This window comes from Triticum dicoccoides, chromosome 6A (assembly GCF_002162155.2).
Source record: "Triticum dicoccoides isolate Atlit2015 ecotype Zavitan chromosome 6A, WEW_v2.0, whole genome shotgun sequence".
NCBI classification, from domain to species: domain Eukaryota; kingdom Viridiplantae; phylum Streptophyta; class Magnoliopsida; order Poales; family Poaceae; genus Triticum; species Triticum dicoccoides.
Genome location: NC_041390.1, coordinates 462,037,067 through 462,056,236, shown reverse-complemented (window position 1 = coordinate 462,056,236; position 19,170 = coordinate 462,037,067). Strand labels below are relative to the sequence as shown.

General features: G+C 38.2%; 1 long non-coding RNA gene across 2 annotated transcripts; it reads right to left on the bottom strand.

Annotated features, from left to right (window-relative positions):
* Nucleotides 1-11,590: 11,590 nt before the first annotated feature.
* LOC119317283 lies at nucleotides 11,591-14,651 on the bottom strand. Of its 2 annotated transcripts, XR_005153577.1 has the most exons (4): nucleotides 14,087-14,651; nucleotides 12,402-12,949; nucleotides 12,143-12,220; nucleotides 11,591-12,030 (listed from the first exon to the last, which is right to left on the bottom strand). It is a non-coding gene; the product is annotated as an uncharacterized LOC119317283 (long non-coding RNA). The 2 variants fall into 2 exon arrangements; XR_005153576.1 differs by having other exon boundaries at nucleotides 12,402-14,650.
* Between the last annotated feature and the right edge of the window lie 4,519 nt (nucleotides 14,652-19,170).

Here is a 19,170-nt window from a genome sequence, read left to right as displayed (position 1 = left end):
AGTATCGAACACGAATCATATGAACGTGATGAAAACTAGCTTGACGATATTCCCATGTGTCCTCGGGAGCGCTCTTCCTATTATAAGAGTTTGTTACGGCTTGTCCTTTGCTAAAAAAGGATTGGGCCACCTTGCTGCACTTTATTTACTTTTGTTACTTGTTGCTCGTTACAATTTATCTTATCACAAAACTATCTGTTACCACTTATTTCAGTACTTGTAGAGAATACCTTGCTGAAAACCGCTTATCATTTCCTTCTGCTCCTCGTTGGGTTCGACACTCTTACTTATTGAAAGGACTACGATAGATCCCCTATACTTGTGGGTCATCAAGACTCTTTTCTGGCGCCGTTGCCGGGGAGTGTAGCGCCTTTGGTAGGTGGAATTTGATAAGGAAAAATTTATATGGTGTGCTGAAATTTACTGTCACTTGCTACTATGGAAAGTAATTCTCTGAGGGGCTTGTTCGGGGTATCTTCACCCCGTCCAGTAGAGCAAAGAGTTGCTCCTCAACCTACTGAACCTATTGAAAATGAAACTCCTTTTGAATTTCCTTCGGGTATGATGGAAAAACTGCTAGCTAACCCTTTTACAGGAGATGGAACAAAGCATCCTGATGAGCACTTAATATATGTGGATGAAGTTTGTGGATTATTTAAGCTTGCAGGTATACCCGATGATGTTGCTAAGAAGAAGGTCTTCCCTTTATCTTTGAAGGGAGACGCATTGATATGGTATAGGCTATGTGATGATATGAGATCATGGAACTATAAAAGATTGAAATTGGAATTTCATCAAAAGTATTACCCGATGCATCTTGTTCATCGTGATCGCAATTATATATATAATTTCTGGCCTCGCGAAGGAGAAAGCATCGCTCAATCTTGGGGGAGGCTTAAATCAATGTTATATTCATGCCCCAATCATGAGCTCTCGAGATAAATCATTATGCAAAGTTTTTATGCTCAGCTTTCTCATAATAATCAAACCATGGTCGATACTTCTCGTGTTGGCTCTTTTATGATGAAGACTGTTGAATTCAGATGGAATTTATTGGATAGAATTAAACACAACTCTGAAGATTGGGACCTCGATGAAGGTAAAGAGTCAGGTATGACACCTAAGTTTGATTGTGTTAAATCTTTTATGGACACCGATATTTTCCGTAAGTTTAGCACTAAATATGGACTTGACTCTGAGATAGTAGCTTCTTTCTATGAATCTTTTGCTACTTATGTTGATCTCCCTAAGGAGAAGTGGTTTAAATATCATCCTCCCATAGAAGTAAAAGTAGCTGCACCTACTAAAGTTGAAGAAAATACTGTCACTTATAATGATCCTATTGTTCCTACTTCTTATGTTGAGAAACCACCTTTCCCTGTTAGAATAAAGGATCATGCTAAAGCTTCATTTGTTGTTTGTAAAAGCAATATTAGAACTTATACACCTCCTGAGCAAGTTAAAGTAGAACCTAATATTGCTATTGTTAAAGATCTCTTGTCTGATAATATTGATGGGCATGTTATTCAGTTCGAAGGTGAAACTGCTAGAATTGCTAAACCTTGTGATAAAGATAAAGATAGACCTTTGGTAGGTGTGCCTGTTATTTCTGTTAAACTAGGAGATCGTTGTTATCATGGCTTATGTGATATGGGTGCTAGTGCTAGTTTTATACCTTATGACTTGTATAAAGAAATCAAGCATGAAATTGCACCTGCTGAGTTAGAAGATATTGATGTCACAATTAAACTTGCCAATAGAGATACTATTTCAGCGATGGGAATTGTTAGAGATGCTAAAGTCTTGTGTGGGAAAACTAAATATCCTTCTAATTTTCTTGTTCTTACTTCTCCGCAAGATAGCTTTTGTCCCATTATATTTGGTAGACCCTTCTTGAACACTGTTAATGCTAGGATAGATTGCAAAAAGAATGTTGTTACTATTGGCTTGGATGATATGGTTCATGAGTTTAATTTCTCTAAATTTAGTAAACAACACCGTGAGGAAGAATTACCTAGTAAGGATGAAATTATTGGTCTTGCTTATATTGCCGTACCTCCTAGTGATCCTTTAGAACACTATTTGCTAGACCATGAAAATGATATGTTCATGAATGAAAGAAGGGAAATAGATGAAGTATTCTTTAAACAGGAACCTATTCTGCAACACAATTTGCCTATTGAAATTTTAGGGGATCCTCCTCCACCCAAGGGTGATCCATTGTTTGAGCTTAAACCTTTGCATGATAATCTTAAATATGCTTATGTTGATGAAAAGAAGATATATCATGTTATTATTAGTGCTAACCTTTTAGAGCATGAAGAAGAAAGATTATTGAAAACTCTGAAGAAGCATCGTGCTGCTATTGGATATACCCTTGATGATCTTAAGGGCATTAGTCCCACTCTATGTCAACATAAAATAAATTTGGAAGCAGATGCCAAACCAGTTCGTGATCCTCAACAATGTCTGAATCCTAAAATGAAAGAAGTGGTAAGAAAAGAAATACTCAAGCTTCTGGAGGAAGGTATAATCTATCCCGTTGCTGATAGTCAGTGGGTAAGTCCTGTCCATTGTGTCCCTAAGAAGGGAGGTATTACTGTTGTACCTAATGATAAAGATGAATTGATTACACAAAGAATTATCACAAGTTATAGGATGGTAATTGATTTCCGCAAATTAAATAAAGCTACTAAGAAAGATCATTACCCCTTACCTTTTATTGATCAAATGCTACAAAGATTATGCAAACATACACACTATTGCTTTCTAGATGGTTATTCTGATTTCTCTCAAATACTTGTGTCGGCTAGAGATCAATCAAAGACTACTTTTACATGCCCTTTTGGTACTTTTGCTTATAGACGTATGCCTTTTGGTCTATATAATGCACCTGCTACCTTTCAAAGATGCATGATGGCTATATTCTCTGACTTTTGTGAAAAGATTTGTGAGGTTTTCATGGACGATTTTTCCGTCTATGGCTCCTCTTTTGATGATTGCTTGAGCAATCTTGATCGAGTTTTGCAGAGATGTAAAGAAACTAATCTTGTCTTGAATTGGGAAAAGTGACACTTTATGGTTAATGAAGGTATTGTCTTGGGGCACAAAGTTTCTGAAAGAGGTATTGAAGTTGATAAAGCCAAGGTCGATGCTATTGAAAAGATGCCATGTCCCAAGGACATCAAAGGTGTAAGAAGTTTCCTTGGTCACGCCGGATTTTACAGGAGGTTCATTAAGGACTTCTCAAAAATTTCTTGGTCTCTGACTAATTTATTGCAAAAAGATATACCATTTGTCTTTGATGATGATTGTGTAGAAATATTTGAAATACTTAAGAAAGCATTAGTCTCTGCACCTGTTGTTCAGCCACCTGATTGGAATTTACCCTTTGAAATTATGTGTGATGCTAGTGATTATGCTGTAGGTGCTATTCTAGGGAAAAGAGTTGATAAGAAATTAATGTTATTTATTATGCTAGTAAGACTCTAGACAATGCTCAAAGAAATTATGCTACTACTGAAAAAGAGCTTTTAGCAGTTGTATTTGATTGTGATAAGTTCAGACCTTATATTGTTGATTCTAAAGTAACTATTCATACTGATCATGCTGCTATTAAATATCTTATGGAAAAGAAATATGCTAAACCTAGACTTATTAGATGGGTTCTCTTGCTACAAGAATTTGATTTGCATATTGTTGATAGGAAAGGAGCTCAGAACCCCATTGCAGACAACTTGTCTAGGTTAGATAATGTTCTTGAGGGCCCACTACCTATTAATGATAGCTTTCCTGATGAACAATTAAATGTTATAAGTACTTCTCGTAGTACTCCATGGTATGCTGATTATGCTAATTATATTGTTGCTAAGTTTATACCACCTAGCTTCACATACCAGCAAAAGAAAAAGTTTTTCTATGATTTAAGACATTACTTTTGGGATGACCCACATCTTTATAAAGAAGGAGTAGATGGTGTTATTAGACGTTGTGTACCTGAGTATGAACAGGAACAGATCCTACGCAAGTGTCATTCCGAAGCTTATGGAGGACACCACGCTGGAGATAGAACTGCACATAAGGTATTGCAATCTGGTTTTTATTGGCCTACTCTCTTCAAGGATGCCCGTAAGTTTGTCTTGTCTTGTGATGAATGTCAAAGAATTGGTAATATTAGTAGACGTCAAGAAATGCCTATGAATTATTCTCTTGTTATTGAACCATTTGATGTTTGGGGCTTTGTTTATATGGGACCTTTTCCTGCCTCTAATGGATATACACATATTTTAGTTGCTGTTGATTACGTTACTAAGTGGGTAGAAGCTATTCCAACTAGTAGTGCTGATCATAACACTTCTATTAAAATGCTTAAAGAAGTTATTTTTCCGAGGTTTGGAGTCCCTAGATATTTAATGACTGATGGTGGTTCACACTTTATTCATGGTGCTTTCCGTAAAATGCTTGCTAAATATGATGTTAATCATAGAATTGCATCTCCTTATCACGCACAGTCTAGTGGTCAAGTAGAGTTGAGCAATAGAGAGCTCAAATTAATTTTGCAAAAGACTGTTAATAGGTCTAGAAAGAATTGGTCCAAGAAACTTGATGATGCATTATGGGCTTATAGAACTGCATATAAAAATCCTATGGATATGTCTCCGTATAAAATGGTTTATGGAAAAGCATGTCACTTACATCTCGAACTAGAACATAAGGCATATTGGGCTATTAAAGAGCTCATCTATGATTTCAAACTTGCCGGTGAAAAGAGGTTATTTGATATTAGCTCACTTGATGAATGGAGAACCCAAGCTTATGAAAATGCCAAGTTGTTTAAAGAAAAAGTTAAAAGATGGCATGACAAAAGGATACAAAAGCGTGAGTTTAATGTAGGTGATTATGTATTGCTATACAACTCTCGTTTAAGATTTTTTGCAGGCAAACTTCTCTCTAAATGGGAAGGGACCTATGTTATCGAAGAGGTCTATCGTTCCGGTGCCATAAAGATCAACAACTTCAAAGGCACAAATCCTAAGGTGGTAAACGGTCAAAGAATCAAACATTATATCTCAGGTAATCCCATAAATGTTGAAACCAATATTATCGAAACCGTAACCCCGGAGGAATACATAAGGGACACTTTCCGGAACGTTTCAGGCTCTGAAAAGGAATATGTATGTGGTACGGTAAGTAAACCGACTCCAAGACAATTTTAAGGCAATATTTCTCCATTTTGGAATATTTAAAAAAATAGAAAAATAAGTAGCAGTCCGGGAAGGACACGAGGGCCCCACGAGGGTGGTGGGCGTGCCCTACCCCTCTGGGCGCGCCCCCTACCTCATGAGCACCTCGTGTGCCTTCCGGACTCCGTTTTCTTGCACGATACGTATTTTGGTCGGTAAAAATTCATTATATAACCTCCCGAAGGTTTTGACTCCCGTATCACGCAAATATCCTCTGTTTTAGTTTCGAGCTGTTGCTGCTGCAGATTAGAGCAAGATGTCTTCTCAAGAGTCAATCGGGGGGAGACAGGTATCTAATCCGGCACCGGAACCAAGGGCAAATAGCGATGCTGACCACTTGGGGCCAGCAACGGAGGAGGAGATGGAGGCCGACTTGATGAGGGTAGATGCCATGGAGGATCAAGAAGTCACCTCTCGCTTCCGAGCTGGATTCACGATGGGGGAACTACAAAGCTCAGCTATTCCAAACTCGGTTATCCCTTCCAATGTTAGATTTCTTTCTTATGAAAATATGAAGAGGAGTGTCACTTGTTCTCCCGCAGCTATGCAACACCCTTGGGTGCAAGGAGCTTTAGCTGTCACAGGAAAACTTCGTAAGGAAATAATGGACCTCAAGCAGCAAGTCAATAAGCTCGAGGAGGAGAACCGCATCCTGAGGGGAATAATCGCCAAGAATATTACACCAACAACAAAGAAGGAGACATAATCACATGGATATGGGCACTCCCCTTGGCAACTGCCAAGCTTGGGGGAGGTGCCCAGGTATCGTATCACAATCACAACTCCTATCTTTACCGTTTTTCTTAGTTCGATCCTATTAGTAGTATCTTGATCTAGTAGAATAAAGTTTATGGCATGATCTAGTTTTGAGTTTGCTTTATGATCTCTCTTTGTAATCGAGTCCGTGAGCTATATATAATAAAGATTAGTGTTGAGTCAAGGGCTTGATTATTTTGCCATGTTCTTGGGTGAATAAAAGAAAAGAGAAAAGAATAAAAAGAAACAAAGAGTTCATATTGATCTTATTGAGAGTAATGACTTCACATAGAAAGAGTATGATGATTAAAAGTTGTTGGGAGTTGGCAGACATAGCTTTGGTCATTGTTGCAATTAATAGGAAGTAATAAGGAAAGAGAGGTTTTCACATATAGATATATTATCATTGACATCTTTTATGATTGGGAGCACTCATTAAAATATGACATGCTAAAGGGTTGATGTTGGACAAGGAAGACAACGTAATGAGTTATGTCTTTCTTATATCTGAGATGAAGTATGTTGTCATGGATCCTCTAACTTGTTGAGCTTGCCTTTCCCCCTCATGCTAGCCAAATTCTCAGCACCAAGTAGAAATACTACTTGTGCTTCCAAATACCCTTAAACCAGTTTTGCCATGAGAGTCCACCATATCTACCTATGGATTGAGTAAGATCCTTCAAGTAAGTTGTCATCGGTGCAAAGCAATAAAAATTGCTCTAAATATGTATGATTGATTGGTGTGGGAGAAATAAGCTTTATACGATCTTGTGATATGGAAGTAATAAAAGCGACGGACTGCATAATAAAGGTCCATATCACAAGGGGCAATATAAAGTGGCGTTCTTTCGCATTGAGATTTTGTGCATCCAACCATAAAAGCGCATGGCAACCTCTGCTTCCCTCTGGGAAGGGCCTATCCTTTATTATTATCTTATACCTTATGCAAGAGTCACGGTGATCTTCACCATTTCTTTTTCATTTTATCCTTTGGCAAGCTCAGCATGTTGGAAAGAACATGATATATATATATACATATATATATATATATATATATATATATATATATATATATATATATATATATATATATATATAATTGGATGTAGGGGAGCATGAACCATTATTGTTGACATTACCCTTGAGGTAAAAGGTTGTGGGGCAAAACTATAAGCCCCTATCTTTCTCTGTGTCCGATTAAAACTTCATAACCACGAGTATTGTGTGAGTGTTAGCAATTATGAAGGACTAAATGATAGTTGAGTATGTGGACTTGCTTTTTAGCTCTGACATAGACTCTTTCCGATGTTATGATAAATTGCAATTGCTTCAATGACTGAGATTATAGTTTGTCGGAGCCCAATAAGGTTTATGATTTATACTTTTGCATTGTGAATAGATCATCACTTGAACATAAGTAATCATATGACAAATCTATATATGTCGCTATTATGAGAATAATCATGATGCCTTCATGTCCGTATTTTATTTTTATCGACGCCTCTACCTCTAAACATGAGGACATATTTATTGTTATCGGCTTTTCGCTTGAGGACAAGCGAGGTCTAAGCTTCGGGGAGTTGATATGTCCATTTTGCATCATGCTTTTATATCGATATTTATTGCATTATGGACTATTATTTCACTTTATGTCACAATACTTATGGATATTCTCTCTTATTTTACAAGGTTTACATAAGGAGGGAGAATGCCGGGAGTTGGAATTCTGGGCTGGAAAAGGAGCAAATATTAGAGACCTATTCTGCGCAACTCCAAAAGTCCTGAAACTCCATGGAACATCTTAAAATAAATAAAGAAAAATCCTCGCCAAAGATGAAGGCCAGGGGGCCCACACCCTGCTCACGAGGGTGGGGGCGCCCCCCCCCCTAGGGTGCGCCCCCTACCTCATGGGCCCCCTGGTGGTTCTCCGACGTCCATCTTCTTCTATATGAAGTCTTTCGATGAGAAAAAAATCAGAAGGAACTTTTCGGGACAAGACTCCGCCGCCACGAGGCGGAACCTTGGCGGAACCAATCTAGAGCTCCAGCAGAGCTGTTCTGCCGGGGATACTTCCCTTCAGGAGGGGGAAATCATCACCATCATCATCAACAACGCTCCTCTCATCGAGAGAGGGCAATCTCCATCAACATCTTCACCAGCACCATCTCATCTCCAAACCCTAGTTCATCTCTTGTATCCAATTCTTGTCTCGAAGTCCGGGATTGGTGCTAGTAGGTTGCTAGTAGTGTTGATTACTCCTTGTAGTTGATGCTAATTGGTTTATTTGGTGGAAGATCATATGTTCAGATCCTATATGCATGTTATTACCCCTCTGATTATGAACATGAATATGCTTTGTGAGTAATTACGTTTGTTCCTGAGGACAAGGGAGAAGTCTTGCTATTAGTAGTCATGTGAATTTGGTATTCGTTTGATATTTTGATAAGATGTATGTTGTCTAGCCTCTAGTGGTGTTATGTGAACGTCGACTACATAACACTTCACCATTATTTGGGCCTAGAGGAAGGCATTGAGAAGTAATAAGTAGATGATGGGTTGCTAGAGTGACAGAATCTTAAACCCTAGTTTATGTGTTGCTTCGTAAGGGGCTGATTTGGATCCACATGTTTCATGCTATGGTTAGGTTTACCTTAATACTTTTGTTGTAGTTGCGGATGCTTGCAATAGAGGTTCATCATAAGTGGGATGCTTGTTCAAGTAAGAACAGCACCCAAGCACCGGTCCACCCACATATCAAGTTATCAAAGTATCGAACGTGAATCATATGAACGTGGTGAAAACTAGCTTGACGATATTCCCATGTGTCCTCGGGAGCGCTTTTCCTATTATAAAAGTTTGTTCCGGCTTGTCCTTTGCTACAAAAAGGATTGGGCCACCTTGCTGCACTTTATTTACTTTTGTTACTTGTTGCTCGTTACAATTTATCTTATCACAAAACTATCTGTTACCACTTATTTCAGTACTTGCAGAGAATACCATGCTGAAAACCGCTTATCATTTCCTTCTGCTCCTCGTTGGGTTCGACACTCTTACTTATCGAAAGGACTACGATAGGTCCCCTATACTTGTGGGTCATCAATGTGCTACCATACTCTTATAACCTAGAACAATAGGAGGCAGCAACTTTTCCTCTTTCTCATAATGCCTGATAGGTATGTTAAAGTGTGCAGCAAGGCGCGAGGCAAAGATGCCTCCGAGGACGAGGCCCTTAGTATGGTTCAGATTTAACCGTTTAGCAACAATAGCGCCTAAGCTGAAAGTAGTATCATGAAACAAGGCATGGCGCAAAATAACAGTATCAGGAACACTAAGGTTTCCATAGTTCCTGCGACCAATTAAGCATCTACTAGCAAATATTGCAAAGTAACGTAGAACAGGAAAATATGCTAGTGATTCTCGCATCAGAAACTTTCCTCATTTCCCCTACAACAATCATATCAATAAATCCCTCCACATCATTACGATGTGGTTCCTCTATGCTGCCCTCAAAGGGTATCTTACAAACCCAGTAGAAATCAAATAGTGACATCTCCTCAAACTCATCATATAAATAAAAATCCACTGAAGGTGGCGATCTTCTAGCATGGAAATGAAAGTTTTGCAAAAAAAATATTGGTGAGTAAGAGATATTGTTCACGCTGGTCGTGGAGGAAGGCGGTGAGGCCTGCATTCTCAGCCAAATAATAAAAATCTTCATAAATCCCGGCTTCTCTCAAGAACTCATCACAAGGCCATTCACACGGCCAAACCTCCGCAGTACGAGGGAGATTATACTCGGGCTTCTTATTCTCTTCACTTTGCTTATCCTTCGAGCTTCGGCTCGATGAGCCCCTCAAAAATCTCTTCATCTTTTTCTGCAAATTTCTGAAATTTTTAGTAACTCAAAAATAAAAGTGAACCAAACTCAACAAGATTGATAGCAACTACTCCTACAAGTGCCTAGAAGCCATATCATGCATTAAAACTACTTTTGACCACATAAATTTGACATGCAAGCTCAAGAACAGGTTCACCTAAGCAACAAAAATTTGCAATAAATAAAGCACTAGAACAAAAACTAAATGGACCATTGGAGGAGTCACATACCAAAGAACAATCCCCCAAAGCAGTTTTGTGAATGGAGCTTTGAGTAAGGAGATCAAAAATGGCAGTAAGATGAGCAAGAACTCGGGTTTGAGCTGGTGGATGATTTTTTCTGGAGCAAGACGAAGTGTGTGGGTGCAATGATAAGTGGAGGGGACCCACGTGGGGTTCACGAGGCAGGGGGGCATGCCCAGGGGGTGGGCGCACCCTCCACCCTCGTGGGCACGTGGCTGCTCCCCCTGCTTTGTTCTCAGTGCCTAAAATCCTTAAATATTCTGGAAAGAATCATATTTCATTTTCAGGGCATTTGGAGAACTTTTATTTTCGGGGTATTTTTTATTACAAGGATAATTCAGAAAACAGGCAAAAAATACTATTTTTACTTTATTTAATATAACTAGCAAAAGGGCCCGTGCGTTGCAACGGGAAGAAAAAAATCATAATATTCAACGGCCGTGACCACATTTTGCGACATCACCGTGATATACTATCACTCTCAATTTCATGAAATTATGAACAATTTTCAAAATCATGAACCTTTTTTAAAACTTGTGCATATATTTGAAATTGTGGACATTTTTTAAATTCATGATTTTTTTTCAAATTTTTGAACATTTTTTGAATTCATGAACAGTTTATACTATTTGCAAACATTTTTAAAAAATGGTGAACATCTTTTTATAGATTTTACTTGAATCGGCGCACATTTCTAGAACCGACGAACATTTTTGGCCCAATTGGTGGACGATTTTTTTAAATTTACGAACATTTTTTTGATTTAATGAACATTTTTTTAAATGCATGATTATTTTTTGAATCCGCGAACATTTTACGAATGAATAAACTATTTTGTAAGTCATGAACAGTTTTTTCATTTGTAGGATATTTTTACATTCATGAACATTTTTTTAGTTGGCAAATTTTTGTTCAATTTCATGAACATTTTTTAATACACAAACTTTTTAAAGAATCATGAACATTTTTTGATTTCCCAAACATTTGGTTTCAAAAATGTGAACATTTTTTGAGTAAGAAAATATTTTGTACAAAATCGCGAACATTTTTTGAAGGAAAAATTGCACAAAAATAATGAGAAGCTAAAAAGTTCATGCGACATGAAATATCAGTACTAAATGGGGTTGATTGCCTTTTATTAGCTTATTAACTCCAGCGGAATGCATTGCAGAATTCCTTTATTAGAGAACACAAGTAATATAGATTAGAGGGAGTAGCATAATTTGGACTTAGGCTTTGATCTGTTGACCTTTTACCCTTATTTCCAAGCATAGATCACACCGTATATATGAAGTATATACCAAAATTATAATAGACATCTTGGCGAGGAAGAACAACAAAGTTTCATAGATATCGACATAATTCAGGGAGGCTCACATAGGTATATTGGCACATATGTACAACTAAATCCTCTGCGAAACCTGAGGAGATCAAAGAAATGAACGTGGAGGCTGAACATACAGTCTGCTGTATATAATTCATGGATAGAACATTACTACAACATAGCATAAGTATGCAATGCGGGAGCTAAATCTTCAATTTTACTACACCGCGTGTCTGCATAAACAACCAATTTCTGCTAAAAGTGTTGCTGAGTTAGCATAATGGAATAGTAAGCATCAACACCAAGAAGACGAAGTTTTACAGTAATGTAAAGTTCTCTACAATCCTAATTTTAAAGATTATCCAACAAACAACTACAAGAAAATTATGGAAGTCACCGGCCACCCTTCAATCACCAATTGTGAACAGGCAAACAATTCTTCAGCTCACATGCATAGGCTTGATCTAGAGGACACATGAACTTTGATGGTGAGGAGATCCTAGTACACATGAGTATGTCTGATGATGAGGAGGCAGGTCATGGTGAGCAGAGCATGAACTGCAGGGTGCAGTGCTGCTGCATGGTGTCCTACATCAGGGCAAGGAGTGAGGAGATTAGCACAGCTCCAATGAATTAGAAAACTGAAAATAGTCATGTACTCAGGTTTAGTCAGTAAGGAAATGGCAAGTTAAAAGCATACTGTGTCTGATTGTCTTTCAACAATGTTACGGCACTGATCCTTGTATCTTTCTTTAGCAACATTGAAATACTCTTGAACCTTTAGGAATTCAGACTTGTGTAAACAAGCAGGCCAATTATAGGAGAAAAACATATAATGAATATGGAACCGGAGAAACAATATATCTAAATCTCATACTAAAACATGGAAATATGACGTAACTTGCAAAACTTATTTTTTTTCTGATTCTCCCAAAATTAGGAGCGTTAACAACACATACCTGAATAACAGATCGAATAAGGACAACAGACCATAGAGAAGCAGATGAGAAACAAATTGAATTTACTGGCCTTAATACGTGCATGGAGCTTCTTAAAAATCAGAGTGCCCCAATGCTCCGCTTTCTGGATCTCCTACAACAATCAATAGAGACTTTTGCTTCTGTTAGATTGTACTCACTACAACTATGAAGACCACCGTGACACCAATATTATCACATTAGCCAAAGTTTCAAGATTAGAACAAAAAAATTACATTCGTTATTCAAGGCACAAATTATTAGTTTTCGGACTCTCCTTGGATTGAGAACTATATCTGTGGTCCATAGATCATGTGGATGGAATAAGATAGGCATGACACACAATGAAGTAATTCTCAGTTAAATATTCAAGTAAATTTTAGGTAAAAAAGGACACTTAATCTTCATATATAAATTAGGAGGAAATAGCATGATGATGTATGCAGAATTACAGTCATACGTTCTCACTTACCAAAATAAGCAATGCAACTCGGAGTCCAGTAATCAATCAACGGACGAACTGGGTCAATCTGCATGAAAGCATGATTAAGAATATTAAATCCTCCTAGCCCAGGATCAGAACTAATGGCACCACAAAAGATGATTAATTAATTAATCAAACATGGCATCTCCAAAACATCCGGCTTTTGACCACAGCTGTTGCAACTCCATCCGGTAGCCCACACATAGATACTGCATTGCAACTACATTACCCCTAATGATTCTAATTAAGGTGGCCACCAACCATCCAGAGATCGAAGTAACACTGCGGCATGTCCAAATCCAAATGACATAAGTAACATTGCGGCATAAAGAAATCATTACGTCTATGTAAAAAGAATGAGAAAAACACATAAAAAGTTATTGTGGAGTAAATATGACATACAAATATCACACTTCAATTTGACATTGTCTATGTATTCTCAATTATTACTCAGAGCATTTAAGGAGTCATCACCACGCATCCCCTGCCAAGACGAGAACACATAGAGAGCATGCAAAATAACACAAAGTATGTACTGTACTTTCAGTAATACAAATGCCAGTACCATTACTTCACCCTGCCACTAAAAGTTACCCCATATGTGACCACTTCCAGCAAGTAGATGGCTCATATTCAGCTATACATTGGCAAACTGGAGCAAAGCTACAATGACTATGGTTCGCAGGCCAAAAGAAGACTCACCGACAGGATGCCAGAAGTGGTAGATTATTAAAAATAATAAACATAAGAATAATTAGAGATGCGTATTGAACCCTGCATGTTTAATTCAATCGTGCATCATGTTTTCTGTTAACCCTGCTACATCCGTTGTCAAAGTTTCAACTTCATTCAGTCATCAGGAAAATAGTTTAAACTCTGAAAGAGGTCAGAAACTACCACCGTTTCCACCAAAACATTATGATATGTTAGACATTATATCCCATAACAAAGTGACAAACTGAATAATTTCCCATAAAATGTGAGCCTGAAAACTATCAGAGTAGCAGGGTTGTGGTTTTTGACATTCAACTCCCCTTAAACATTCTGCGGCTTCTGTATTGCTAACTGTACGTGCTTTGTTTCTACTATATCAGTACTCTTACGTATTCCAAGTATCTCATAAAAAACATGAATCTGTAGCATATGACATCAACAGCAAATTAAGAGTACAACAAAAATATACCCCACACACAGCAAGCAAGCGGCATCATGCAGAGCAAGCCGTTCAGATTGGAGGGGCGCATATGGCTGGCTATGTTGTCCTGTTCGTCCAGATTGGACCTGGCACATGCCAGGCAGTGAAGCGGGAGGAAGCATACGGCGCGAAAAGGGAAGGTCGGGGAGTGGCGCGCAGGTGGAGGAGATGAGCCCCTGGGGTGGGAAGCGACACTGGGGTAGCAGCGATGTTAGCCATGGGAGGCGGGCGAACTGGTCTGTCGGTTGGTGGAGTGCGCCAGGAAGTTGTGGCCGGTGGCGAAACCGGCGGGTTTGGGGGAACCAACGCCGAGGTCGAAGCAACGGGGAGGAGTCCCAGCAGCACCGTGGTAGCAGGGGAGGGGGAGCCGGCAACAGCGCGGCGTCGTGTGTCGTCGGCGGTGGAAGGCCGCGGGGTGGGGCACTTGGGGTAGGGGTAGCGCCCCGGCGGAGTTGGCCGCAAGGAGGGGGTCGGCGGCGCGCGGCAGGGGCCGGCGGCGGCGGCGGCGGGGGTGGAGGAGCGCTGGAGGTGGAGATGGGATTGGGAGGTTGGGTTGTGGGTTGTGCGGGTACGTTTTTTTCTCTCTCGCTCGTACCGGTTCGGGACTTCTCGTCAGGACTGCGGCTTGAATATCTAAAAACACAAGGGCTTTTCTGCAAAACTGCCGTGACGTACGACCAGAAGCAATCCGTGGTTTATTATTACTAGCAAATATGCCCGTGCGTTGCAACGGAAGAAAAAATTACACGTTGGTCAATATCCGACATATGAATGTCCTCTATTTTAACACGATGGCTCACCATGTTGCCAATTATCTTTCTTCTCACTCTCGTTGATGATGGATGCAATATCCACGTGATCGCAATGCATTCAACGTGGTAAAAAATGGGCTTGTCACTGTACGACACACTTGTCATTTTCTCGCGCAAGGGAATGTTTTGAACTTTGAAAACAAATCTCATCGACCATGGACTACTCGCCAACCCCAAGACATATAAAGAATTTCCAAAATTAATCAAATCCTAGATATAAAATACATCTGAATAGGAAGAGTTTTTTGAATCGACAAACATTCTTTTTAAATTTAGACATTTTTTTTAAATTCACAAACATTTGTTTTTTAGACGAACATTTATTGAAATGCATGAATAGTTTTTGATTTCATGATGACTCAGATTCACAAATATGTTTTGAATACACGATCATTTTATCAAGATCATGAACTTGATTTTATTTAACGACATTTCTTTCCAAATTATTTTTATAATTTGCAAATATTTTTGTAAAATCAGTAACATTTTTTGAAACCACGAAAATTTTATGATTTCCTGAACTTTTTTGAATTCACACACATTTTATAATTTCTCAAACAGCTTTTTCAAACTCGCAACTTTTTAATACTTGAAAATCTCAAATTGATTTAAAGAAGGAGAAAACAAAAACAGAAGTGAGAAAAGAGAAGACCAGAAAAAAGAAAAAAAAAAGGGCATTAAGTCTGCTGGCTGGCCCATGTAGGTGGGAATAAGTCATGAGAAAAAGGTGGAGGAAAATATTGGTAGAAGCTGGGGTTCGAACCCTGGTCTACAGGGCAGAAGACAATGCATCGAGCCACCGCGCTACTACTGTGTCACTGCTATTTGTTGGATATTAACTGTATACAAACTCTGGAAACGACGGCGACTTTGAAAAGAAAAATCGAATCGTTTTCTTCACTTACGGGTGGCATAGCGGGTAATTTCTAGCAACTTCGAGGGGCGATTTTTGTGACGTACGGGCAGAAGCAATATCTGCTTTATTAGTAGGTATAGATTAGGGAAACGAATAATAGAAAGTAAAAAGAGGGTACAAAAAGTTGTGTTTTCTAAATTCATCCATCTCATACTCATCAAAAGGAATCCACTAACAAGGTTGATCAAGTCTTGTTAACAAACTCTTTTCGAATAACATAAAACCGGAGAATTTTTGAATAACACTAGGTTACCTCAATGGGGATATGCATGTCCCCAACAATAAGAATATCATATTTCTTCTTGACAGTAGGAAGAGGAAATTCAAAACCTCCAATAGTAATTGTTGAAAACTTTCCAATAAAATTGATACTGTGGACTTGAGATTGTTTCCTCGGAAAGTGTACCGTATACTCATTACCATTAACATGAAAAGTGACATTGCCTTTGTCGCAATCAATAACAGCCCCTGCAGTATTCAAAAAGGGTCTACCAAGAATAATTGGCATATTGTCGTCCTTAGGAATATCAAGAATAACAAAATCCGTTAAAATAATATCGTTTGCAACCACAACAGACACATGCTCACAAATACCGACAGGTATAGCAATTGATTTATCAGCCATTTGTAGAGATATTTCAGTAGGTGTCAACTTATTCAAATCAAGTCTACGATATAAAGAGAGATGCATAACACTAACACTGGCTCCAAGATCACATAAAGCAGTTTTAACATAGTTTCTTTTAATGGAGCATGGTATAGTTGGTACTCCTGGATCTCCAAGTTTCATTGGTATTCCACCCTTAAAAGTTTAATTAGCAAGCATGGTGGAAATTTCAGCTTCTGGTATCTTTCTTTTATTAGTAACAATATCCTTCATGTACTTAGCATAAGGATTTATTTTAAGCATGTCAGTTAAACGCATACGCAAAAGGATAGGTCTAATCCTTTCAGCAAAACGCTCAAAATCCTCATCATCCTTTTTCTTGGATGGTTTAGGAGGAAAAGGCATGGGTTCTTTGATTATGGGTTATCAAGATCAACAACAGGTTCAATCTCTACATCATTATCATTGCAAGGTTGAGCATCAACATGAACATAATCATTAACATTATCACTAGGTTCATGTTCATTACCAGATTGTGTTTCAGCATCAGAAATAGAAATATCATTAGGATTCTTAGGTGTGTCAACAACGGGTTCACTAGAAGCATGCAAAGTCCTGTCATTTTTCTTTTTCTTCTTCTTAGAAGAACTAGGTGCATCGACATTAGTTCTCTGAGAATCTTGCTCAATTCTCTTGGGGTGGCCCTCAGGATACAAAGGTTCCTGAGTCATTTTACCTCCTCTAGTCATAACTCTAACAACATTATCATTCTTCTTATTATTTAATTCATTGAGCAAATCATTCTGAGCCTTAAGAACTTGTTCTACTTGAGTGGTAACCATAAAAGCATGTTTACTAATAAGTTTAAGTTCACCTAACTCTAGACATATAATCACTCAAGTGTTCAAACATACCAGCATTGTGTTTCAATTTTCTATCAACATAAGCATTGAAGTTTTCTTGCTTAACAATAAAATTATCAAACTCATCTAAGCATTGGCTAGCAGACTTATAACGAGGAATATCACCTTCATCAAATCTATAGAGAGAATTTACCTTTACTACCTGTGTCGGGTTATCAAGACCATGTATCTCTTCAATAGGCGGTAAATTATTAACATCTTCAGCTTTAATACCTTTTTCTTTCATAGATTTCTTTGCCTCTTGCATATCTTCAGGACTAAGAAATAGAATACCCCTTTCTTCGGAGTTGGCTTAGGAGTTGGTTCAGGAACTGTCCAATTATTTTCATTAGTCAACATATTATTCAATAGCAAATCAGCTTGATCAACAGTTCTTTCCCTGAAAACACAACCTGCACAACTATCCAGGTAGTCTCTGGAAGCATCGGTTAGTCCATTATAAAAGATATCAAATATTTCATTTTTCTTGAGAGGATGATCAGACAAAGCATTAAGCAATCGGAAAAGCCTCCCCCAAGCTTGTGGGAGACTCTCTTCTTCAATTTGCACAAAATTATATATTTCCCTTAAGGCAGGTTATTTCTTATGAGCGGGGAAATATTTAGCAGAGAAGTAATAAATCATATCCTGGGGACTACACACACAACCAGGATCAATAAAATTAAACCATGTTTTAGCATCACCCTTTAATGAGAACGGAAATAACTTAAGAATAAAGTAATAGCGAGTTTTCTCATCACGAGTAAACATGGTGGCTATATCATTTAATTTAGTAAGATGTGCCACAACGGTTTCAGATTCATAGCCATAAAAAGGATCAGATTCAAACAAAGTAATTAACTTAGGATTGACAGAGAAATCATAATCCTTATCAGTAATAAAGATAGGTGAAGTAGCAAAAGCAGGGTCATATTTCATTCTAGCATTCAAAGACTTTTCTTTAAGCTTAGCTAGTAATTTCTTAAGATCAGATCTATCATTGCAAGCTAAGAAATCTCTAGCAGTTTCTTCATCCATAACATAACCCTCAGGCACAACAGGCAATTCATATCTAGGGGGAGAATCTTCATCATCACTTTCATCAATATTATCAGTTTCAATAATCTCATTCTCTCTTACCCTAACAAGTTGTTCATCAAGAAATTCACCTAATGGCACAGTATTATCAAGCATAGAAGTAGTTTCATCATAAGTATCATGCAAAGCAAAAGTGGCATCATCAATAACATGCGACATATCAGAATGAATAGCAGGTGTAGGTGTCACAAGTTTACTCAAAACAGAAGGTGAATCAAGTGCAGAGCTAGATGGCAGTTCCTTACCTCCCCTCGTAGTTGAGGAAAAAATCTTGGTTCTTTGATCTTTCAAGTTCTTCATACTTCATAGTGATAAGCAGATATAAATCCCAAGTGACTCAAAGAATAGAGCTAAGCTCCCTAACAATGGTGCCAGGAAATAGTCTTGATAACCCACAAGTATAGGGGATCGCAATAGTTTTCGAGGGTAGAGTATTCAACCCAAATTAATTGATTCGACACAAGGGGAGCCAAAGAATATTCTCAAGTATTAGCAGTTGAGTTGTCAATTCAACCACACCTAGAAACGTAATATCTGCAGCAAGGTATTTAATAGAAAAGTAATATGATAGTGGTGGTAACGGTAGCAAAAGTAATACTTTCGGTTTTATAGTGATTGTAACGGTAGCCACGGAAAAGTAAATAAGCAAAGAACAATATAGGAAAAGCTCGTAGGCAATGGATCATTGATGGATAATTACGTCGGATGCGATTCCTCGTGCAATAGTTATAACATAG